At 38.9% G+C, this 26,376-nt stretch overlaps 1 long non-coding RNA gene across 2 annotated transcripts in view; it reads left to right on the top strand.

The window, feature by feature from the left end:
* The window catches only part of LOC119856246, a 168,937-nt gene extending 152,340 nt beyond the window's left edge, over positions 1–16,597 (top strand). Inside the window, exons 4-5 of one of the 2 annotated variants that reach the window (XR_005293219.2) lie at positions 10,080–10,227; positions 14,824–16,597. This is a non-coding gene — a long non-coding RNA (uncharacterized LOC119856246). The remainder of the gene's footprint in view (positions 1–10,079; positions 10,228–14,823) is intronic. The other variant, XR_006281505.1, reaches the window with a different exon arrangement.
* The last annotated feature ends 9,779 nt before the right edge of the window (positions 16,598–26,376 follow it).

Genomic DNA, 26,376 nt, shown 5'->3' with positions numbered 1-26,376 from the left:
AATAATTTCTGTGGATTTATTCTGTCTCTACTTTATCCTCCACCCAATATATTTTAAGTCAGTCAACTTACTTGCAATATGTTCTGGTTGAGCAATGACACTCATACAGCCACAAATGTTTGATGGGAGTGATAAATGTTTTTACAGGCATTTGATCTATGGCCAGGAATGAGAAATTTGTCCGGTTTGTGTTTGGGGGGTGGAGAGGTTGGTTTTGTCATCATATTTTGAGAGTGGGGTGGCTACTTACAGGTGTTTTGCGAATGTACACACAGACAGACAGGTGTCAATGTATAGGGAAATAATGTATTGTTCTTTCTGATTCCCTGATCAGCTACATTCATGTTCAGTGGCATATGGTAGAGGAGTGGATTTATAATTTGAACATGTTTCAGATTTTTTTAAAATAAGAAATTCCCATTCCATTACAAGTCTTCACCTTTTGTGGGTTTTTTTTACAAATATTTCCCAGATTTACAATAATTTGCCTGGGTAGTTCTGCCCTATTCTGTAGAAATGTCAAAAGAAGCAAACCCAGTTTATCAACCTGCTGCACAACAGAAAGATGTGGGAATGGGAGTTACCAGCTTTAGATGCTGTTGTTCATCTAGGTCCCACTGATATACATGAGGAAGTAACTATTTTAATACTGTGGAATTCAGTTTTACTGATCACTACTTGAGGTGGTCATTCATCTCTATGGTTTAAATCTTACCTTTCAAAAGATATATGTTATGTTGCTTTTGTTATATTGCCGCATTTCCACTGATTTATTGATTGGCATTCAGTTGTAAGAAATAGATTGGAAGTGATTTCTTTGATTTTTCACATAGGAAAGAATGTTTTACCTTTTTGAGTTGCAGGGAAGAAGGTTATATTTGTTGCCACTGAGAGACAGATAAGGAATATTACAACTTCTGGGTGTGCTAAGTAGAGACAATAATAATGTATCTTACCTGCCATGGTAGTAAGATCCCCTATTCGAATTTGCTTGGTCCTTGTAAAATGTAGATTTTTTAATTCTGACCACAGACCTGATCTAGGAAATTCAGTATTTCCTGGATCTGAATGTCGTGATCATGTAAACATACAGAAATGATCAAAGATGGGTGGGGGGTGGGGTGACCAAATTATTCATGGTGACAGTGTTATGTAGAAAGAAAAGGAGTACTTGTGGCACCTTAGAGACTAACAAATTTATTAGAGCATCCGATGAAGTGAGCTGTAGCTCACGAAAGCTTATGCTCTAATAAATTTTTTAGTCTCTAAGGTGCCACAAGTACTCCTTTTCTTTTTGCGAATACAGACTAACGGCTGCTACTCTGAAAAGTGTTATGTAGTAGTTTCTTTTATTGTCTCAGGATAAAATTTATATCTAGGGTCAGATTCATCTGGGGATTACTCTGGTTAAATGACAGCACAACGGTCATACTAATATTTTATAATACTGTCAACTTCTTGAGAGGACAGTTGAAATGGGCAGAGGATATTCACTAAACTAATACCTGTATTCTAGTGAGTGGAGCTGAAGGTATATGCTTTCCTGATCTCCTGTTTACTGAAACAAGCATATACAGGTTTTTGTGATTCCAGAAGCATATAGAATGTGGAGTTCTGATGACTTACTATTTTGTAATATTATTTTCATCCTATAACTGAGTCTGGACTTTCTTTATCTTTCTTTTTTTAAGCCTTTATGAAATTGCTGATTTGCCCACAGAACTTTTGTGCAGCCTCTCTTATATTTTCAGTAATGTTTATCCTACATGGCTCCAGCCGGTAGGAGCAGAAGTAGCCAAAGCCGGGACTGCTGCACTGGAGGGAGGAGGTTAAAATGGGGCCCAGATGGGACCAGCCCCCTTTCAGCAATACCCTAGACAAGAACTGTGTAGGGAAGGACCCACATACACACTCTGAGGGCACTAGGTTCGAGATGGTGCCTACCTCCCTTTTCCCTCGCCATATGGCTTTTGGGGACAAACTGCACAGAGAAGCAGCCCAAAGCTCCAGTTGGTTGGAACAGAACTAGTCAAAGCAGGGTCCTTCTGACATTCCAGTCAAAACTGTAGAATATTCTTTGACTTTTCTCTGGCTTGTGCTGATGGGCTATTTGCTCCAACTCTCCATCTCTCTCTCCATCACGGTCTCTTCAGCATAGCCTCACTGCAGACCTGCCACTCTTACTCTTTCCTCCCCTTCCCTGTCTCCCTTCCCTTCCCTTTCCGTTCAGCTGATCCCCTCCTAAGTAACCCCTCCCCCCCCATAGGTGAACTAACATGGCATTTGCTGCTATCACATTGCTCTGTTGTGTGTTCTACCTCTTATCCCACCCTGTGTCTGTCTTGTCAATTTGGACAATATTCTCATATGGTTTCCCTGTTGCCTCTTAATTTATACTTAGATTGTGAGCTCTTTGGAGCAAGGACTGTGTTTTTGTTCTGTGTCTGAACAGCACCTAGCAGAGTGGGGGCCTGGTCCATGACTGGGGCTCTTGGGCACTGTGATAACACAAATATAGTAATAATAATAAAATAATAATAATATCATTATTTAACAAATCTAAACAGTGGGGGACACATGACACTACATTTACCATCATTCACTGCAGGGATTGTTGACACCATTAATAAGATATAATACATTTTAGATTTTTCTTTTCATTAGCCTTCAGTGGCTTTATTTTCATTTTCTATATCTGTTAAGCTGAGCTCCTTTTAGATTTTTTACTTTTCTCCACAACAATACAGTAGTATTCTTTTAGCAATTATATCTCTCTCTCTATATATATAGAATATATATCCTGAAATTAGATATCCTTAGGTTCTGTAACACTTCATTACAACTTTGTGCCACACCTACAAATTCTTTGCTATTACTTATGCTGACTGAAGTGCTCTCCAAGTTTCATTAGTGATTGAGTTTAAAATAAAAAAAACAGGGGTGGGGGTGGGAGTAAGCCTTACAAGTAACTAATAATGTAAGCTCCGGCAGCTGATTTCAGAATGTGTATTTCTAATGATTTATATCCCCGTGACACTCAGTGTCAAACAGCAGTTGCAGAAGAAATGATAACACTCACTCAGGTTTGGCTGATTGTCCTTTAAGGGGAGATGGGACCAGCCCCACCTGTGCCATAATTAGCTGCTTCCCAGCCTGGTACTAAGAGTCTCATCTGATACTTTAATGGACACCTGAGCCTTATAAAAGGCCTGAGAGAGCTCAGTCTAGGAGTAGAACTGTGCAATGCAGGGGGTGTGAAGGCCCTGAGCCAGGGTCTACAGGTGAATGATATTCCAGGGGAATCAGTCGGAGGCTGAGAGATCTATAGCGGGTCAGGGAAAGATACAAATGTGGCTGAGAACAGGGCCCAGAGGATGGTTTGAAAAGAAGCACATGAAGGGTTGAAGAATCTTTGTTTGCTGGTACGTTTTAGTTGGACTTTTGTTACTCCTAGAAGTGGTTAACTTTATGACTTCGCTGAGGAGCTATCTCCAGCACTAAACCATGTGTGTGGAGTTTATTAAGGAGCCCTAAAGAGGGAAGCTCTGAGGCAGGTGCTTGGGAGGTGGCTGCCCCATTACATTGGTGATCAAGATGAATATTTCTAGGGTCCATATTCTGCTCCCTGATTCAAGGAGTTTGAAGTCAATAAACATTCCACACAAGGACTGAATGCAGAATTTGGCCCTAGATTAAGACTCACAGAAAACTCTGAGCATGATTAAACATTTTGTTACGATTGATATTCAGTTACCACCACACCCCCTTCTACAAGTTATTTTGGCTATTTCAACAATACTCAAGTATGGTGGTAATTGAATTGTTAATTTCACTACTAACTTAATTTTAAGGTAGTTATTGTTTTTCAGTGATCTAGGCAAATGACCTGATGCACAATATAGCTAGACATGGGGCCAAATTTGCTAGCACAGAATGTGACCCATCATGTTTAAGTGTTGAAGAGATGTGTGATTATTAGCTAAGGAGCTAGTGCTATTGAAGTACTAAGGAGGTAGTATGACTTTGTACTGTAATGAATCTCAAACTCCTGCCTAGACAGAGATGTGGAACAAGAGAAATATATATATTTTTTAAAACTTTGTTTTAAAGATGTGCCAATTCTTTGCTGTTTACCTTGTTACTGATAGAGCAACTAAATCCATCCTCAATATGCCTAAACTGACCATTCAAATGACAAACTATATATATTTTTCCTTCTTACTTTTATGTTATGGGTATGTGACTTATTTGCTGTCAGTACTGTTTGTGATGTTCTGTGCCTTATCAACACTGACAGTACAGGTATAGGGCTCAATCTGGCAAGGATTTACACACGTGAATGACTTCATTCAGACTACACACATTTTCTATTGGCCTAGACAGGCATAATGTCACTGTGTTCCTACAATATCCAGACTGGTGAATTGCACTCTATTATGGAGCAAATTCTTACTTTGCTATATTTTGCCTTAAACAAACCCTCTGTGCGGTAAATAAACTCTTTAACAGAAAATTACATATAGCATGATTTTAAGCACAAAGGGAAGGATATATCGTTTCTTTAAAGGAAAGAAAACAAAGTTCAGCCTGAATAAAGACTGGTAGTGGATGGCTCATTATAAAAACTAATTTTACCATACTAATTTCCCCCTACTGTTACTCACACCTTCTTGTCAACTGTTTGAAATGGGCCACCCTCATTACCACTATAAAAGTGATTTTTCCTCCCTTGGTATTCTACTGTTAATTGAATTATCTAGTTAGACTGACATCTCCTCCCCCCTGCCCCACACTTGGTAAGGCAACTCCCATCTTTTTGTGTACTATAGTGTATATATAGTATACTATATATAGTGTGTGTGTGTGTGTGTGTGTGTGTGTGTGTATATATATATATATGTGTGTATATATATATATATATATATATATATATATATATAACCCACTTCATCAGATGCATGGAGTGGAAAATCCATGCATCTGATGAAGTGGGTTCTAGCCCACAAAAGCTTATGCCCAAATAAATGTTAGACTCTAAGGTGCCACAAGGACTCCTCAAAGTTCATTACATGTTCCAGTTGTTCCTTGGTGTCCATCCTGGTGGGGAGGAAAATATGCACTGTCCCAAACACCCCCATTTTGTCCTCTGTTTTTGTGACCATCTCTAAGAGGAGAGAGAGATCCCAAGCTTTTCAACCTATCAACAGCAGTAGGACACTGGAGCCATCTGAGGCAGTAACATTAGCTAGACTGGAGCCATCACTAGCAAGTTACAAGGCAGTAAAGTCACCCAGATTCTTTTCTTAGAGCTAATTGTAACAGAGACCTTCACCCCACACTTAAGTCCCAACCAGTTGACAGTCCCTCCCTGTCTCTGGCTACCATTGAGCCTTTACCTCCTTGCTCAGTTGAGCAAGCTCATTCTAGTATGAGTTGACCAAATGTCTGCCAGGTCTCTTCTCCAACAGAGATGGAGCCAGTTACATTTGAATACAATGCTTTGTCTCACTGACTAAAGATGGCTCTGAGTTCACCCAAGGTGCTTCAACATGGTGTGCAGGCATACATGGGGGTAGGCAGCTGCATGACTGGTATTTGGATCCTAGATAATATATGGGGAATCTTATGTAACATCCCAATGTCCATGTGCCAGTGATGTATTCAGGGCACCTTTAGAACAACTGATCTTGGGCCCATCAGAAGTTCACCATTGTGTGGTATTACAATTAAATGCAGGTAGCAAAAACAGACATCAAACTGAAGTGAGAGAGAAAGAGAGAGACGTGAAATGCTTTAAAAATGCAATTTTAAAACATACTTTTCAAAGACGTTTATAATTTTTTGCCAAATAAGAATTAAATAGAACAATATCCTGGAGTGTCGTGCATGTGAAATTTGAGACCTGGATGCAAATAGGAAGACTGACTCCTATTTATAGAACTAAATAATCCCTGCAAAAATCCCCCAAATCCAATCTTTCCATTCTGGATTTACAGCATTTCACTTTTCAAAGCTCTAAAACTTGAATGCTTGTTCATCAAAATGCACATGCTAGAGGAGCACATTAATTTATTTTATAAGGGGATGTCACAGGATGCACGGCCAGCCCCTCTTCTTCTAGGCCTGGTTGCCCTCTCAAATAACTCCAGGTAGACTTCAACGCTGTGCAACACCTGTGTCCTTTAATCTTTTAGTGTTTTCCCACCACCAGTGTCCAACTATATACAATCCTTACAGGTTTCTTGCCTAGCACAGGCTGGGTCAGTAACCAGCTAGAGGACTTCCACCGGACTGACTGACCTCCCTCTCTGGCTGTCTCTCTCCTTCTGGCTCCTTCCCAGACTTTATAGCTCCTGGCCTATCAGGCTGGCAGGTGTCGCTAATCTCCAGGCAGACATAAGGCTTTTCAACCAGTCCCAATCTATCCCCCTTGACTGGGGCTGGCATGGCAGGGGCTGATTAAGTCTGTTTGAAGCATCATCCTAACACAGGTGATAATAAAAATTTGGGAAAAGATGAAGCTGTGGAATAAAATAGGATATAATTGTGCACATATAGTAAAAATTATAAGTGCCATATTGGGCAAAATTAATTTGGATTGCCTTGTTGTTGTCAAACTGTCTGTAGTCACTCATGAATGTGGTTGCCAACCTCAGGCCAGACTGCCACAATTAGGGCACAAACGCCAAATCAGTTGTGTGTTCTGTAGTTAGATTTCACCAACCAAGCATCCAGTTTGGACACCTCAAGCTCTATATCAGCCTTAGTCACAGACAGTCCCCCTTAGACATTCTAGTTTATCTTGCCACCCTGGCAAACCTGCCTTTGTGATAGATGGTCCCTTACATCACAAATCACAACATTCAAGTTACTCCCAGTCCCAAAGGACCAGTCACTTGTGCCAGTTCAGTTGTACCTCAGATCTCAAACCAAAGACAATGCTTGCAGCCAGTTTTATAATAAACTAACTAAAGATTTATTAAAAATGAGTGATATTTACAAGATTAAAGCTGGTAAACATACACACACAAATGAGATACAGACTTAGGTTCCAAAAGGTAATAGCAGCTGCTATAATGTGCAAGCTGTAAATGTTCTTTAAGGCTAATCCAAGCTAAAAGTTGGGGACCCCTTGCTAAGGCTGTTGGATAATCCAAATGTTAATTAAATGGCTGTTTTGTGTGTCCATTAGTACTTATGTGTCAACAAAAGTATTGTAAAACTTAGTATATCAGTTGCAATTATGGTGTAGATCTGAATGAGCTTAAAAACTAATTTTACAAACGCTTATGTGAAATGGTGATTTTCAACTAATGGTTTGACTGTGGGATGAGGTAGGTGAATCTGCTAGACAGAGTGAATGATCTCATAAAAAAAGGCAGGCTGAAGAGGATTTGTTGAACATGGCTACTGGCATCATTGACTAAAAACATAAGTCACAAGATGGTACTATAAATTAAGTTGTCATTATTAGCTCTGGGCAGCAAACTAGACAGCTAGCAATAATAAATTGTAAAAGATTTATAGATTCTATTTAGTTCAGATAAGCATCCAAAAACATTTAGAATGGATGTTGAAAAGAACTTGTGAGTAAAGGCCAAGGCACTTCAGTTAATATCCAGAGGCCACAGTGGAGGCCATGTAGGGACTGACAGAGGACTCCAGAGCCTTAAAAATGGCATATGGTTGATTCAAGAGGTTGTTTTTAGTAATACTGACTCTGATTCACTCTGCCAAGATAGATTCAGATATATGAATTGCTATGCAATATTCAGATATTGATACAATGGTATTTGTTAGATGTGACTTGCACAGTGTTAATCTGGAAACTAAAGGGTTAATTTTTACAGAGGTCACACATGGATAAAACTGGAATCCAGTGAGCTATGGTGTCCCTCTTGACTAGACATACCTTGAACAAGTGAAAGGTGATATATTGTTGTAGGCAATGTTCCAACCTGCCCTTAGTGTAATTAATGGAGATAGCACAGAAGGGCAGGTTGAGAAGTATGTTTTTTTCTATATGGTTAGACCACTGTTTTGTTTTCTTAAGGTCCAGTCTTGCAAGGTATATTGAGCACCCTGAAACCACTGTTCCTCTGATATTCTTGTTAACTGCTGGAATTAGCCTGCCTTGCTTGTCACCATGAAAGGTTTTCCTCCTTTCCCCCCCCTGCTGCTGGTGATGGCTTATCTTAAGTGATCACTCTCCTTACAGTGTGTATGATAAACCCATTGTTTCATGTTCTCTGTGTGTGTGTATATAAATCTCTCCTCTGTTTTTTCCACCAAATGCATCCGATGAAGTGAGCTGTAGCTCACGAAAGCTTATGCTCTAATAAATTTGTTAGTCTCTAAGGTGCCACAAGTACTCCTTTTCTTTTTCTGAACTCACATGTGGTCAACAGAGATGATCAACACCTCACAAGAGCAGTCCTTATACACCTTTGCCATGTCCTTTTCACATTCAAATAAGAGATAAGTATTTTGCTAAAGAAATTCTCGTGTTTCATTGTTCTTCTATACAAAATAGTAACTACAGAGGCAAAGCTTAAATGCCTCATGGTGTCATGAGAATCCCAAAATATATGTAGCCAAATAATAGCATCCTACAAAGGGTTGGTAATACAGTATAACCATACAACACACATGAAACTTGAAGCCAAAAGTAGTTGTTTTCAATCTCTTAAAATATACAGGAAGGAATCAGTATAACTGTACTTAAGCTCACCATTGCTGTTAATAAAATGCTTGCTGTTCCATTTTTGTATGGATGATAGTCCTGTCCTGTCCTGTGTAGTTATTGCACAACAACCTTTTTCATTCACACACATTCTTGTTTCCAAAATGACCATTGTGTTAATGTTATATATTTGATTATATAATAGGATTTCAGTAAGAATTTTTAATGAAATTCATAGGCAAATTGTTCCCTTTTCCACTTGTTTGTTTACAATTGCAAAATTATATTTAGTGGAGATTTACTCTTACCAGGAATCATTTCTAGGTGCTTTTTTATATTTGCAGTTTGGTTTCACATTAATTATGGGAGAGTTTATTGCAGGAGTGAAGGAGAGCCTCCGCCAATAAGAATACAGTATACTTCAGTTAATATATGTACATTAGTCATATTTCTTAAAAAGCCAGAGGCCAAAATGTTCTAACTTGGGTGCCCAAAATTAGGCACTAAATCCATAGCGGACTATTTATAACTGGTCTGATTTTAAAGGTGGTGAATTTCCCTAACTCCTATTTGATACTTTAAATGCATACATCACTTAAGTATCTTTTGCTTAACTGCATAATTACTTATTGTCTGTCCATAAGAGAAATTTAGTCTTGATCTGATCCCATTAACTGAATGTGTTGCTACTCCATTTAATTATACATTAGCAATATATAAATCAATAAATAAACAACAAAAATGGCTAATTGCATAATTTGACTTTATGCATTCTGAAGAGGTGTAAATATTGAACTTTACAGAGCAGTACATCCAGATAAATTAGAAGTTGGAAAACCTCATAAGATTTAGTCCACTCACCAGTTTATTTCAGACTGTGTAGTAAACATAAGGGCTAATTTCATCCCTGGTTAATGACATTTAGATGCCAGTGTGTTACTTCAGTTTAACTGCAGTGGAATTACTTTTGATTTACATGAGTGTGAGCTCAGAATCAGGCCCCAGGATTGTGTGACATGAATGTTTTCTTTGTATTAGTTTGAAGTACTTAGTATATAAACATTCAGTTCACTCAGATTCCAGCCATGCAAAGTGCTGGGAATCATGTGATTGACTTCAATGGGAGCAGAAGAACCCATCACCTCACATGTAGTACTCTGTACTTTTCAATATTAGGCTCTAAATGCTTAATTGTAGAAAGCTACTTACTTCAGGGGCTGATCCCTTGTATTGTACATCAGTAAAGTGCTGTGTATATATTGCCCATTCTGGCAGCTCACCTGGCACATCTGTTTAAAGCTATTGTTTTACAATATACTTATCCAAAAGGAGGTAAATTATGGGTACTTTTTTATACACTGCCCTTAAATATAATTATATCTCTTCAATTTTATAGGAAAAATGAAGTTTAGAACTGATTCTTGACGTGTGATGCACATTTGGTTGGAGGCCAAGGCGAAACAGAATAAGCAACCAGAAGAAAATGCCAAATTCAAGAAAATAAAAGTAGCTTAATATGATTTAATACCAATAAAGTGGTTAAGGTTAGTGAAAACAATCTGTGATCTTTTCTTTTTCCCATAAATTAAAAAATATTTTGTAATACATTATAACGCGTGTAGCTCATTCTAACTAGAGCTATCTGATATGGCCAACTAGAAGCTCTAGCTTGTCCAAATCATAGCTGTCAAACTCTTGAGCAAGACTAGTCACAGAATACATGTTGCAATGATGCTTTACATCCTCCATTGGCACCAGTTTGAGATTCTGGTCCTGTTTTTTAAAATCCTTACTAGGCAGGGATCATTCTACCTCAGGAACCATCTTTGCATTCTTGAGGATGAGGATAACTTCACTCACCAAGCATATGGAACCTAGACCTGCCCAAGGTGAGACTGCAGATAGCAGTGGAAAGAGAACTTCATTCCGCTTGCAGAGGTGATCCTCAAGACTGAGCCATGTTGACAGAGCAGTGTATGGAAGTTTGTACCGTGGCTCCTTATATTATACTTCTTCTTGATTAAACCAGAACTTCTCATAATTCCTACATTTACTTCAAGAAATTTAAAAAACAAAAACAATCCTCTTCCCCATCCCGTGCCTTCAATTTCTTAAGAACCATCTACTCCACAAAAGTTCTGTATCTTGTATTTAATTGACTGATCATCTTAATGCAATGAATCTCAAACTGCAGTTTGTGGAACGCTGGTTCTCCATGGAGAACTTGCTGGTGATGTACAGAGAGAGAGCTAGTCTCAAAGGATTTAGGTACCTACTTGGCACTTTAGGCACCTAAATCCAGAGTCTATAAACCCTCACTCGGCTGCTGCCTAACCATGAAGGAGCCTACATTTCCCTATGCTTCCACAGGTAAAGTCCCCTTGGAGCCTAGAACTTTGCCAGTGAGCATGTGAAAAGCCACCTAAGTTGTGGCACCCTGTGCCTAGCTCATGCCTAGCCTCTGGCAGGATTTACAGGCTAGCAGTACCCCCCACTTATCTCACCTGTGGGTCCTGATCCGATAGGAACTCTAAAAGGGTACCTTAGAACATGTATACTAAATCAGGCCCTGCACAACATGTAGACAGAGATGTCCCATTATAGCAGTGGTCACTGGTGAAACTATTCCACTTTGTATAACTAAATAAATATTCATTTGGTCAAAGAGAGAGAGCAAGGCTGACTATAGCCTAGTGGTCAGGGCAATCCCTGGCAATGTACAAGCACCCATTCCAGTCCATGTCAGGCAGAGTGGAGAATTGCCTGGGCCAGTGTTCTAACCACTTCGGTAAAAGGAGAGGCTCTGCTTCATTTTATTTGTTTTATGATCTGGCTTAGGTACCTAACTCTAGGAGAGGGCTCATGGGTGTGATTCCCAAGTGGAGAGAAGTGCCTCCTTCTAGCCTGTATTTAGGTGCCTGAGTCCCTTTGAGGTGCAGGGTTTAGACCACACCCCTACTATCACCATTTTCTATTGACTAATTTAGGCCGCTCCCCACTGAATGTGCTGGTTTTTGTAAATCCCATTATTAGGTTCCTAATTCTTCCCACGCATTGTATAGGTAGTCTGGATGCCTAACTCAGAGTGCTGGATTCCACTAAGGGACAGTTGACCTAAAGTTATTGGTTGCAACATTGGGTCTAAGGCCCCTCTGTGGATCTAGCCCAAGATGCTAATTATTCTGTCTACTTACTAAATTTAAAAAGATAAAAATACATTAGATACTTTACTAATATTGCTTTTCCCTGTAAGCAATTGCTGCAATTTCCGTCAGGAATATTATGTGACAATGAATGGGCAGGGGGGAGGGGCGAGTTGGTCATGCAATAACGAATGGATGAAGATGTGTCCATGAGACAATCTTTCTAGTTCATGCTAAGAAAAGGTTTGAGAACTCCTATAAACCAGCTCATTCAATGAGGAATCAAACTTAAAACTCCAAACCCCCTTAACTTAGATTATGTGCCCTGTCTCTTCAGGAGACATAATCTGTTTGACCCTCAACGATACAAACAGCCAGAAATATGACTACAATATAAATTGTATTGCCCTCTTTTTGTAAAGGAGCAATAATATGATAACAATAAAGAACTGATACTAAGACCTACCATCCCAGATTCTTGGATATCTATGTAATATAATAAACCCTACACACAGTGCATTTGGAGATTAACATGACTACTGGATAATTATGTCAGTGCTGCTACAATATCAACATTATGAAAAAAATCCAATGTAATTTACTCTCCATTTGAAGATATGGTAAACAAATTTTAAATTCTTTACATTTAGTTAACAAATTAGACCTTCAAAAGCTACTTCAGTTTCCATTTAGCTCATCTGATGTTTAAGATCAGATGACAGGCATCTGATTTCAAAAGTCTACTTCTTGTTCTTATCATCATCATTTCACATGAGCATAACTGCTTTTATGTAATGTATAATTTTAAATACAAAAACTGTAATGGCATTTCAGCAACTCTTTGAAAGTAGACAGTTACTTTCCCTGAATTGTGTTAAAATCTGTTACAAATCAGAGGATATATCCAAGAAGTAAGGGTGGAGATTTTTACTGCATAGCATGCATGGGTTAAAGAGGAGGAGGAAAAGAAAAGAGCATTGTTGGCAGTATTCTGCCAAACTTTCAGAATTAAACTCAAAGCCAGACAAAACTTTCCTGGGTTATGTTTCATTACAGCCTTAAAACTTGGACCAGCATCACTGGTGTTTAAGTGCCTGAGCCTGTTTCAGTTAAATCTGATCTGATTTATGGTTTCAGATGTAAATAGGTGTAAAGCTTATTCGCCTTGACATAAAACTAAATTTAGCAGTTTGGACTGAGTTCTGCTCTGAAGTTTTAGGATGAAGTTATGAAAATTTCAAAGTGAAATTCAGGCTGTGAGAACCAAAACCAAGAAAAAACCAAAACTTCTGAGCTTCACATGGGGCTGATAATTATCTAATACGATACAATATGAGAAGTAAGACAAGCACATGGGAAGGAATGGAGTTTCCACAAGACAGGCCTTTCCAAGTGCAAGCTGATAAAACACTATCAAATTTAACATGCCAATAAAAAAGAGTTTTTCGTAGCATGTAGTAAGTTTTAAGGAAATATAAACTGTAGCTCTGCATTACAATTATACTTGCTTTTTAAGATGCACTGTAACTTCTATGACAATACCTTACTGAAAGGATAAGTGGACCTTTATTCTGCACAGGGTAACTACAGCATTCCAAAACCTTCCTGTATACAAGGCCACAAGTGCTGGATTTGCCTCTGACCAAACTATGCAGGAGAAAAACAGCTTCCAGTCTATCCAAGGCCGAAAACCAAAACAAATGCCATGCCACCCATTCTCTGTAGTACTGGGCATTGTGGAAAGCTCCTGTTGATGTAACATGCTTCCTGTACTCTACATTTCCTTTTACTCAGTCAGTCTGTCTCCCCTTGCTGTGACTGCGCTGCCTGTAGGAGGCTGGGATGGAGTAACCGCAAAGCATATCTTTACTGAGTGGGCGACTGACCAATTTTCTGTTAAAGAATCTCCTTCTGTTGTGGAAAGGAAGCGCTACCACTCCAGGTCTTGGGAAAATGGGGGCCTGAAAGAATTAGATAGGGAGGCTCTGAACCAAATTGCAGGAATCAGATGATGGGAGACTCGGAGAGAAAAAGACTTCCAACAGTCTCCCCTCAAATTTTTGTTCCCTTGTCTGGATGAGAGATGCCCTCATCTTGCTCTGGGCCTCTCTTTTTCCTGGGTGACTGACAGGGATGAAGTGGAATGTCAGCTAGGGAGAACCTGCCTCCATATTTGAAAGTCAGACGACACACTAATCATACACAGTGCATTTCCCAATGAGCCCAGTTGCAATCAGACTTGGTGGCGTCTGTGACTTTCCTCCAGGGGAAGGGACAGTCTTGAGTGGATAATGTCTGAAATAGCACTGTGAAGCTACCACCAATAAGGAAGTATCCTCTCAGAGTAGGGAGCAGTGTACAAGTCACAGTAGCCACAGAGGTTCACAGAGCCTCTATTGGCCACAAACCACTGAAGCTACTTTTCTGCTGGACAGATGCAAAGAAAAATAAAAAATTTTATCTGTAGTGATAATTGTATGAAGTTGATCTTATATACCATCATTGTGGAAGAGGTTATTAGTTCTACAAAAGCTATTGTATTCCAGCACTGAGACATTTCCTATTGCAGCAACATATTTGTATTAAATTATTTTTGGAATAAAGAATTAACTGAAGGAGATTTTGATAGACAATATTTTAGTCAATCAAAAGTTTTAGCATTCTGAACTCCACTCTCTCTCCTTTTTCAAATGATAAATAAAGAAGTACTGTATAGTTCATTTTCCATCCTTTTGTTTGTTCTGTAAGTAACTATATACATTTCGTAGAGTTAGCAGCAGCATCAGTAAAGGTTTTCCACACTTTTATGTAAAAAAATAATATAAAGATGTTTGTTTTTTTTCTTTCCTAAATATATGAAGAAAGCAAGAAGAGAGATAACACTTTAGCCATGGATCAGTTCTTTCACGTGTGTAGAAAACAGTAATTTACTTCTCAGTATTTGTGTTTTCAGTAATAAAGGGTAAAATGCTAACTTTTTTCTCTTTTGTTTTACAGATGAAGTTTCTTAAACTCTTTTATGGAGTCTGGTTAACAATTACATGGATTTTTGAGGAACAAATCCAGAGCTTTGACTGAATGAAATATACTGAAACCAAAAAGAAAAGCTTGGTCTTGATTATCAATATTACAGATTAGCTTGAAGGAAATAATTATTACCAATCTGTACCATAACAGCTATACTTAACTGCAATGTGACATTTAAGGTCTGTGGAGCAGGGGATGTCTTTTTGTTCTTGGCCTGTATGGCATGCAGCACAATGAGGTTCTAATCCATGATTGGAGATCCTAAATGCTCCCATAAAATAAACAATGATATATTAATAATAATATTTCTATTATTCTATTTGGATTGTTGCTTTAATTTTATTTTTGAAGATTTATCATTTATCTTTAGCTCTTGGAGCTAAACTGCCAAAGGCTCATGCATCAGGCCACTCCCAAAGCATATATAGTCCTAAGGCCTGATTCTCATCTTTTAGAAATGTAAGGTCCCAGTCTGGTAGTCAGATCTATGTGAGCAGTACCTAGGGACTGTGCAAAGCCCACTGACTTCAGTGCAGGTCCAGGCAGGCATAAATGTCAACCCACACAGCTCTGATCGCAGGAAAGCAGCCTTCAAACACAAGGGACTCTGTAGAAGTCAGATGTAGTTAGACCTAGGTAAAATAGTGATGTTAGCAAAAGGAGAATAGGACCCAAAACACATTTGCATGTGCACATTCAACCAAAGAAATAAAACACCTGCACATGTAACCCACACACCTTCTGGGTGTGCTGTTCTGTCCCATCTAGTGGCACTGAGACCACTTAAAGAGAGGGGTAAAATGATTCTGCTGTTTTAAAATGAGTCTGCCAGCTGGCTTTTAGCTCATGCATTAGTGGCTCATGCACTAAGCTCAAGAGGTCCCTGGTTCAATCCTGATGACCAGGGTTTATCGCGTTACACATACATATGCAGATGTGGGCTTTGCCGGTGCAATGGGTGGTGCACATTTTGTGTCCTTCACCTCTTGCACTGGGCTTTGAAAATATGGCCATTTTAATCAATCCAGTTGTTTATAGCCATCTCTTAGGTGTAATGAACAAATAGATATCAAAGAAATTGAAGTTGGTTCATTAGAAATCTTTTCATTTTTTATAATTTTAAAATGGAAATCTACAGGGAAAATACCAGATTCATTGCTAATAGGTGAAGTGTGACTTTTCCAATATGTTAAGATTATATTTTATTAGTTCAAGAAAAATATGGTTATAGAAAATTATATATTTACCACTCCTTAAAAGATTTTGCAGAATTTTCTGTCTTCTCTCTGTTTCTTTCACATGATATTTTACCTTTTCTGATATTTATGCTTTTTGTTTCACATGTTCAGCAATCACAATATATCTCTTATACTCATGGTTTTCAATCAAAATATATTTAAAATTGCATTTAATAAATACCTTTAAAATAGTATCAACAGAATTTTATTTTTGTTGATATTTCTGGCTTCACTATATGTCAAAATGTAATTGGTTTGTTAAGGACCAATCCTACATTCCTAATTCAAGATAAAACTTCCATTGAAATCAATGGGAAGTCAATTGTCTTGGTATGGATTTCAAGGTTGAGCCTTTAGCTTAGTTTTATGAGTGTAACTGAGCCTTAAATAATTTTTCTTACCATTGTCTGGCAGAACATTTTTTCCACCAGTCTAGTTTAACTGGTGGTGTAATTAATATGTATAATTCCAAATTTTGTAATAAAATAAACTGCATATATTGTTAAGACAAATCTCTGTTCAGACTTTTCCTTAACTGAAGTCCTGGAGTCCCCAGGCTTTTAACCCAGCTCTGGTCTTTTGCTGCAAGTTAATTTGGTGATGAAGTGGGAGGAGTGGTTAGGTATATGTAGTCCTGATTTTGAGAAAAAGACTATTTTGAACTTGATCTAGCAAATGGAAAATGCATCTGGATATTATGGTGATGAGATAGAATCAAATAGATACTACAGTGATGGAGGTATTAAATATGGATATAATAGATCGGGGTGGCCAAACCTCTGAGCCACATACAACAATCTTCAGAAGTTTGAGAGCTGGGGCACATCTGGTGGGACTCGGGGCTTCAGCCCCTCTCCTGCTGAATCCCCAAGCACTGGCAGGTGTGCCCCACAGGGCTGTAGCTCTGAGACCCTCCTCACTGGGCAGAAGCCTCTATCCCACCACCCCGCTGAAAGGCAGAGGTCCCGAGCTCCCCCCACCAGTCTGATAGGTAGAGAATGACGGGTGGGTGGGGGGGCTCTGTGAGCTGCACTTTAACTATAAGAGCCACATGTGGATCATGAGCCACAATTTGGCCACTCCTGTAACAGATTATACTAAGTAAAGCATTTGTAAGATACGCAATGCACAAGATAACCAGTTTGACATAATCATGTTTATTGATTCGGGCAATATATATTGATACAATATAAAGAACATACTGAAGTTCTACCTTTATATCAAAGTATGCATTAAATTCTGATGTATCTTGCACATATATTCATTTCAGAAAAAATAGTGTACAAGCCTGTGTTACGGCAGGAGCACACAATGGAATATAGCTGCCTCCTTTCTGGCTCTCCTGAAAATAAATGGAGAAGCACAGGGTCTTCCCAAAAAGGGCATGAGTAAGGGGTAAGGAAGAATGGTCCATAGATGTAGGCAGGCCATGTACATTGACCATGCAAGGTCTCACTGTATGGATGAGACTATGGTGTTCAGTGGAGGGATTTAGGTTTATTAGGCACTGGGCAATCTTTTGGGAAAGGAGGAGCCTATACGGGGAGGATGAGCTCTACCTAAATCAAAATGGAACCATTCTGCTGGCATGTAAAATTAAAAAGGTTGTAGAGGAGTTTTTAATCTAAGGGCTGAGGAAAAGCTGACAGGCACAGAGGAGTACATGGTTTGGACAGAGCCATCCCTTAGGGGAGAATTTATTAAAGGGGATGCTCTGTATCCTAGTAAAGAGGAGAGGATGGAATTGGATAAAATATAGGCAGGAAGTGAAGAGAAACAATCAAAATGAAAAGGAGTCTCATTCAATTACATCACATGAAGACAGACACCAAAATATTGACAAGTTTTATAAGTGTTGATATACCAATGCTACAAGTTTAAATACTAAAATAAGTGAATTTGAGTGCCTGGTATTAAATGACGATATTGATATAATAGGCATCACAGAAACTTGGTGGAATGATGATAATCAATGGGACATGGTAATAACAGGGTACAAAATATATAGGAATGACAGAATAGGTTGTGCTGATGGGGGAGTGGCGCTATATGTGAAAGAAAGTCTAGAGTCAAATATATAAACTATATCATAGAATATCGATGGATAAAAATTCCATGCATGAATAATAACAGTACAGCCATCGGGACACACTAACGATAACCTCAGCAGGATGGTGACAGTGGTTGTGAAATGCTCAGGGAGATGAGAGAGAATACAAAGACAGAAAATGCAATAATAGTGGGGGACTTAAAATTTCCTGATATTGACTCGGTACACGTCCCCTCAGGAAGGGATGCAGAGATAATATTTTAAACAGCATAAATTACAGCTTCTTGGAGCAGTTAATCCTGGAACACACAAGGGGAGGGGCAATCTTTGATTTAATCCTAAATGGAGTACAGGATCTGGTCCAAGAGTTGTGTATATTTGAACTGCTCAGTAATAACAACCACAATGTACTTAAATTTAACATCTTTGTTAGGGGGGAAATACCAAGAAACCCACCACAGTAGCATTTAGCTTCAAAAAAGGGAACTACACAAAAAAGCAGAAGCTAGTTAAACAGAAATTTAAAAGGAACAGTCATAAGCATGAAATGCCTGCGAGCTGCATGGGAACTTTAAAAAATGCTATAGTAGAGGCTCAAACTAAATGTATATCCCAAATTAAAAAAACAAAGAGCATGAGGACTGAAAAAACAAATGACACCAAGGCTAAACAGCAGTTTAAAAGAGGCAGTTAGAGATAAAATGACATCCTTTAAAAATTAGAAGTCAAATCTTACTGAGGAAAATAAAAAGGAACATAAACTCTGGCAAGTCAAGTGTAAAAGAATAATTAGACAGGCCAAAAAAGTATTTGAAGAACATCTAGCAAAAGAAACAAAAACTAACTGCGATGCTGGCAGAGCAGATGCTAGCTCTTTCCAAGGCTTTTGGCCTCAGCCGCGCACTGACAAATCCATTGCTGGAAACCCGTCTGTTTCACCAGTGTGTTAGTATGGTTAAGATGGGTTAAAATGAACTTATAACAGTGTGTTTAGACTTTATGACATGCTTGTACAATGTTGCATGCATTAATCTCACTTATAATTTCTTTATCACATGCTATAAAGTAATATTTAAGTTTTTGCTTTGTAACTGTAAAACTTACTTGCCCTGAAGCTGTGAACCCAGTCACTCAGTAGGGATCGTCTCCTGCCCATCAAGAAGGCCTAGCAAAACAAATTAGGCCATTGTGGGACATCACAAAACAAAGACTTTGTTAATTGCCCCTTTATACTCTTGAAGAGACAGGGAGAAAAAGGGCTCATCCCATCAGGTTGAATTTGGAAAGAAGGAAACAAAAATATTTGACAGGAAAATTTTTCATCTCTTTTGCTGTTTGGACTCTCACAGGGATGGAGTTAATAAACAGAAGCAGAGATCCCCAAGGTCAAGCAGGGTTAGCCCTAAAAGACATTCAGAGCTGACCAATTACTACAACTCTGTCACTTTTTGAAACCACTGACTGTAACTCATTTGTGTATACGTTTTCCTATTTTAACTTTGTAGTAACTCTCTCATTTATTTTCTTAGTTAATGAATCCTTAGATAGTGTACTATAGGATTGGCTACAAGTGTTGTCTCTGGTGTGAGATCTAAAGTACAAATTGACCTGGGGTAGGTGACTAGTCTCTTGGGATTGGGAACAACCTGCATAGGTGCCAACTCTGTGGGTGCTCAATATGCAGCAGCAGTCAAAAAAGTGAACAGAATGTGGGAATAATTAAAAAAGGTTCATAGAGGGATATATAATAGGACAGAAAATATCATGTTGCCTTATATAAATCCATGGTACTCCCACATCTTGACTACTGTGTGCAGATGTGGTTGCCCCATCTCAAAAAAAGATATATTAGAATTGAAAAGGGTTCAAAAAGGGCAACAAAAATTATTAGGGGTATGGAATGACTTCCATATAAGGAGAGATTAATAAGATTGGGACTTTGCAGCTTGGAAAAGAGATGGCTAAGAGGAGATATGATTGAGGTCTATAAAATCATGACTGGTGTAGAGAAAGTAGATAAGGAAGTGTTGTTTACTACTTCTCATAACACAAGAACTAGGAGTTACCAAATGAAATAAATAGGTAGCAGGTTTAAAACAAGTAAAAGGACATATTTCTTCACACAACACACAGTCAACCTGTGGAACTCCTTGCTAGAGGATGTTGTGAAGGCCAAGACCATAACAGGGTTGAAAAAAGAACTAGATAAATTCATGGAGGCTAGGTCCATCAATGGCTATTAGCCTGGATGGGCAGGAATGGTGTCCCTAGCCCATTAACTGTGACTGTAAATCAGTGGTGGGCAACCTGTGGCCCCTGGGCCACAGGTTGCCCACCACTGCTGTAAATGCATACTTCTCTTTACTCAAGATGCCAATCTAACCCTATGCAACTGTGAAAGGAGTATTCACATGAGTAATGCTAGGATCTGGCCCTATACTTATTTATCTTTGTGCTATTATTAGGTGAAAAAATGAAAAGTCTCACCTCAGATACATGTGCATGGCCCCCTTTGTAAATGAGAGTTATAGGAATGGATCAGAAAGCAAAATTTGCCCTATTTCATTTATCATAAAGCCATAAAGCGAATGTGTATTGGTGTATAACATTAATTGTCAGCATGCTAAGTGGATAAAGGGAACACCAAACAATGTCTAATCTGTTTAATGAGAACTTATTTCCTTTTCATGTTCTTCTCCATATAAGGCAACCTATGAAGCATACGTTTTTGTTTTTCCCTTCTGTTATTTTCATCTAGGTGCTAGTAGATCAAAGAGTTAATAAAATCTTACTGCTATAAAAGGTCATTCAAAACTAAATGCAGCAATTCAAAGTGGAAAATAGAATGAGGGCCAAGGAGATGTTTAATGAAGTAACATTTTAGATGTATTCTTTGAAGAATATTTGCAGAATTGTTTGATTGCTTTAGAGCACACGGGAAACAAACCCCACACAGCATTAACATTGACTCTCTTGGTTATATTCTGCTGAAATGTTGCCAGCCCAATTTGGAATCACAAGTATACTTGATATAGAATTACCTAATATGATGGAAATATTCCTGTGTAGTTTGCATAGCAAAATGTTTGAGGAAACAGATCTTTCTATCAGGATATTGAGGCTTGAGTTCCCTCAACTGAGCCTGAGGCTAGCTGGCTCAGCCCTCAGGCCAGTTAATAAGCCCAGCTAGGCTGTAGCAGAATTGCCTGATTGTCTGGCCCACTGATTGGCTGCAAAGAGCCAACCAGTCCGTATTTAAGATCAGCAGCAGTGGTAATCACTATCTGGCCCAATGTGTCTGTCTGCAGCTGTGATCGCTTCTCTGCCTGCTTTGTTCTAAGCCTTCCTCCAGACCTGCTCCTGCCTTGTTCTTGTCCTGCTTCAGTCCTGTGCCATTGTTCATCTTCTGACTGCAGCTCTGATAAGTGGCTTGCCTTCTGGTTCCTGATCCCGGCTCTGACTCCCAGTTCCTGTACCCAGCTCCAATCACTAGGCCAACTTTTGGCTCCAATAGGTCAGACTGTCAACATCCCAATTCCTGACACTTTGGCCTAAATATTTAAAGCATAAGAAGTGAATAACTAATTTATATTAAAAACAATTGAGAGCATCACCAGAGAAAGTACTTCTAAGAGTTTGGACCAAGTTCTAGTGAAAACAATGGGACTGTAGTTGAATTAAATTTCCCTTTAATTTGTTAGAACTTTAGTTTTTTATCTCAGTGCTCTTATAATGATAGCAACTGTAGAACTGTATACTTGGAAACGGTCAATATTACATGTATTGATTTTATTCAAAAGAGACAAGCTGGTGTACTGCAGTTGCATTTCAATGTGTAGATTCCAGTGTCTGCTACTCAAGGACAGGGTTCATTTCAGCATCTAAATTGCAGTATGCCAAATATGGCATTGCTTTTTTGGTCCAATTTTTCTTAGAAGAAGAAAAATCATAGCTACCTAGCCACAGTGGAATTGACTGTACAGCTGGAAGAAATGTGCCTGTATGTCATTGTGATTATTAGCCTAAACAGAAATGGAAATAGAAATATAGAAAATTAAAAAACAGATAGTTACTCTGTTTTACAGAAATTGGCTTCAGGTGAAACAAGGAAACCCAGCCCTTTCATTGTTTCAGCCACTATAGGGTATAGAATAGGTTTCTGAGCTGGCATGCAAATAGTCGTATTATGTAGGCATTTGTAATGCACCTATTATGGTAGCATTACTGGTACTACACTGAGTGCACTACTTTTCATAGGGAGGGACTAACTTTAAAAAAAAGACTTTATACAAAAAGCAGTTTATTTAGCTAATGATTTCCTGATTTCCCTTTGCTAATATATCAATTATTTGTATTTGAAAAATAGTCTCCCTGTTAGCCCAGATGCTCCTCCTGCTTGATCCTATCCTGCAGTGAAGTCATAATCCTGTGTGTGACACATCATAGCCCATACTGTAGCATTTTACACTCCCTTTTCATGAATGTAAATGACTGCACAAGAAGCAAGGCAACAGAGAATCAGGCCCAATGTGTAACTGTCAACCCGTTGCTCCCACTGGATCCAGTGGAAGTTCCGTGTACGAATAAGGACATTTTACACACACCCAAGGCTTCCCTCCAGTAGCAAGCAGGAAAAAATGATGAGCTGAGAAGTAATTTCCATTGTCCTAAGATGACTGATTTTTTAACTCAGATATGACAATAAGAAAACATAAATCCCAAGCCAATATTTCATCATTTCCTTCATTGATACAAGGGGAGTACTTTGTAATCTCCTACCGTAAGATTATGCACCAAATTTAGACATAATGAACATCAGTGAACTTTTTCAGGTTTCTGAGGTCTGCATCTCATCAATTATCTCAATATGGTCAGCCATCAGTGTGAAATTTCATAGACATAATTGTTGCACTTGAACTGGGAAATTATATTCAGTCTTCCATAGATCCCTAATTTCCAGAAAATAAAAACAAACATTTTTTCATCATGAACACATCAACAAAAGATGGATTTCACACACATTTAAATCTTAGGAAAATCTGATTTTCATCTCAGCCTCAACGCAGCCTCCTTTGTTTTGTAGATACAACTGTACTATTTAAACAACTGGCTACCTGATATCTCTGACATATAAGGCGGTATGACCACTAAATGATATCTGCATTTTGTGATACAGCATGACCAGAGGACAGCAGGAGAATGTTAGAAGGGAGCCTTATTCCCTGTAGAGGGAAGAAAGTTTGCTATAGATTAATTAAAGCACCTGAAGCCAATTAAAGCACCTGAAGCCAGTCACCTGATAAAACCCCCCTGCTTCAATCAGACAAGGGAAGGAGTTGAAACAGAGTGGACTGGTGCTATAGTAGAGAGCAGATTAGAGGAGTTGAAGCAGAGTGGATTGATGTTGGAGTAAAGAGCAGTCTGGAGGAAAGCAGAGGAGAGTTTGGAGAAGTGCTGTGGTGGGTTAAGAAGACCAAGACCCTAGGTAAAGGGTCAGCTGGTTTGTGCAGAGGGAAGGCAGGAAGCCCCACAAGCTCAAGGGCAGGAGAGGGAAGTAGCCTAGGGGAAGGAACCGTTAGTTCAAGCAATTTACCACTATCCCTATGACCCCGGGACTAGTAGCCAGTGTACAGGGTAGGCCCAGGTCCCTCCTTCTCCACTCCCTTCCTTAGACACTAGTGGGGCAGTTAATGCCCCAGTTCCGGGTGAGAACCGGTGCCCTGAACCCTTCCCCAAGAAGAGAAAATGTGAGACCCATCAAAGTAGTGACGGCAATTTGCCACAATATGCAAATGACTATGGAAGGAAATTAAGATGATGTGATGGAAAATATAGCCCACGGAATGTGGGTGGAGGTACAGCAATAAAGAATTCTAAGTGACATGATAAAAATATTTATGTTTAGGGCTGGATTTTCAACCTCCAACAGCATGTATGCAAAATTGCACAAGCAAATACATGTACACACACTTTGCATGTGCTAATACCTTACATACTGTTGCACTATTCTACCACCTGCAAGCACTTTCAAGTGGTGGACAGATGGGTTTTGAAGGTTCTATTACTTCATTTCTGTGGGTGTAAATTCTAAGGCTTGTGTGGGCACAGATTTTAGAATTTTTCAAGAGTACACACAGGTATTTGCATCTGCAAAGTGGGGGTGCATGAGGAGAATACCTAGATGCAAAATGTAGCCATTAAAGCATTGTAGAATTATTTGCTAAGAAAACTCCTTTTTTCCACCCACAAAAGGAGTACTTTAAATATGTAACATTAAAATTAATATATTTATTTGAAATAAGCAATATTTCAGCTTCTTCACTCATATAAAAAGCCTCCACCAGTGCATTATATTCACAAATAATTTGGATTTGCAGCCTAACGATAAAAACTCTTTCAATACAAACTGCTCATTCATTATTTGTTGATGTCCCAAAATACAGAGAGTCAATGTCTATTGTGTTTGAAGCACTAATACTCTCAGATGTTGGGGTCAAGGAAATGTTCCAGATCTTCCTCTACTAATGGGAGACAACCCAATGTTAACCTGCTATGAAAGAGTTAGTCCTGCAAAGCAGCAGTATGATTATTTCCTATATAACCTAAGAGGGCTTTAATTTCCAAAGATGTTGATCTGGCTCCTTTCATAAGCACTATAAGCAAAAACAGACAGACCATTTATTCAGGGATCCTTTAAGTGAGAGATTATTTTAAAGAGCTCACACATGGAACAGGATTCTGCGTTTCATCTGTTGAAATCGTCCTGTATAAACCAAAAAAAAAATCTGATTCTCTACGTAGATATTTTATACCATCTTCATCACCATGGTATTACTGCCAAAGGCCTAATAGAGTGTGAGAGGGTTATCTCAAACAGAATTAAAGAATGGAATTTGGTTTGCATTAATTTCTAATAATTAAGAGAAAAATGATGTGCACATCCGATTTGTGCATAACAATGGAAATATTGTTCAGTTCATCCCTTGAAAATTATTACCCAAGTGAGGCTGTGCACATCAGTGTAACCAAAGTTGTTTGCTATGCACATTCCAGATGTAGAACATAAAACATAGTAGGGAGCTTGCCTTTTCCACACATTTTTAGAACTGTATATTGGCTACATTTCTGGCTATTTTTAAAACCGCTTTTGTCCTTACCTGCTGTATCTTTTACTTTGCTGTGTAACTTCTGAGGAGTGATCATGCTGCCTGGTATTGTGACTTTTTTTGTCACACTGCATAAGGCCATTCAGGGAGGATTTTGCTCAAGGTTTTTTTTTTTTTTTTTTTTTTAAAGTCCTGAGCTAGCAATAGCCACATTCACAGTATATGGTGACAGCATGAGTCCAGAGATGGATTTTAGGCAAATCCTTATGGGCTAAATTTGTAGCTTTGCCACAAGCCCTGTGAATTAGGCAGCACTGTGTTGCACCCCACCAGGAGCAGCCTATGAAACACATGATGACTCAGAGAGTCACAATCTGCCCCCAGATTTCCCCCTGCTCCAGCTGAGACATACCTTGCACCAGCCCCTATGCTTAATGCAGCATACATCCACAAGTGTGCTGGTACAGTTGCATTGTCTGGTGCATTGAGAATATTGACCCAAGGCTCTTTCCACTTCCTATCCACCTGTGTTGCATAAGGAGTAGAAGCTCTACTATGGCCTCTTCTTCCTTTCCTCTGTGCCCCCTGCTGCTATCCACAGTGTGGGTGCAGAAAAGTGAGGGTGCACTTTTCACCACTTTATTCCCCTGTGTGGGAGTGTTACATCATAGACCATTAATTTGATTCCTTTATTGGCATTGTCTACACTGAAAAAGTTGAGATTGTGTTCAATTTACCCATGGTGCCATGGGTTAGCAAAAGATCCTTCATGCCACTTCTAACCTGCATAGGGACTAAGCAGAAGATCTTGGGTACAGTGGCCATGTAGAGGAATGGATTACAGCCTCCATGAAACCTCTGTTCTTATTCTTCCAACAGTATAGTTTACATCACAAGAAAAATGCCTCTTCTATCTGTACATAACGGTCGCCTGAGATGACATCCTCCCCCCTTTTTGTACTTTTCTTTGCTCAGCATAGGGTTTGATACTCCCTTGACAGGCAAAGATGCTGTCTTCAGCATGGAAATATAAAGAATGTCACCATTTTATGTGCAATTATTTTTCCGCACATGGAAAGTATATGCAAGTTTATATTGTTTGTTCCCCAAACAGCTGTGCAATTGTAAT

This window comes from Dermochelys coriacea, chromosome 5 (genome assembly GCF_009764565.3).
Source record: "Dermochelys coriacea isolate rDerCor1 chromosome 5, rDerCor1.pri.v4, whole genome shotgun sequence".
Taxonomy (NCBI): Eukaryota; Metazoa; Chordata; order Testudines; family Dermochelyidae; genus Dermochelys; species Dermochelys coriacea.
This window is presented reverse-complemented; position numbering and strand designations above follow the sequence as displayed.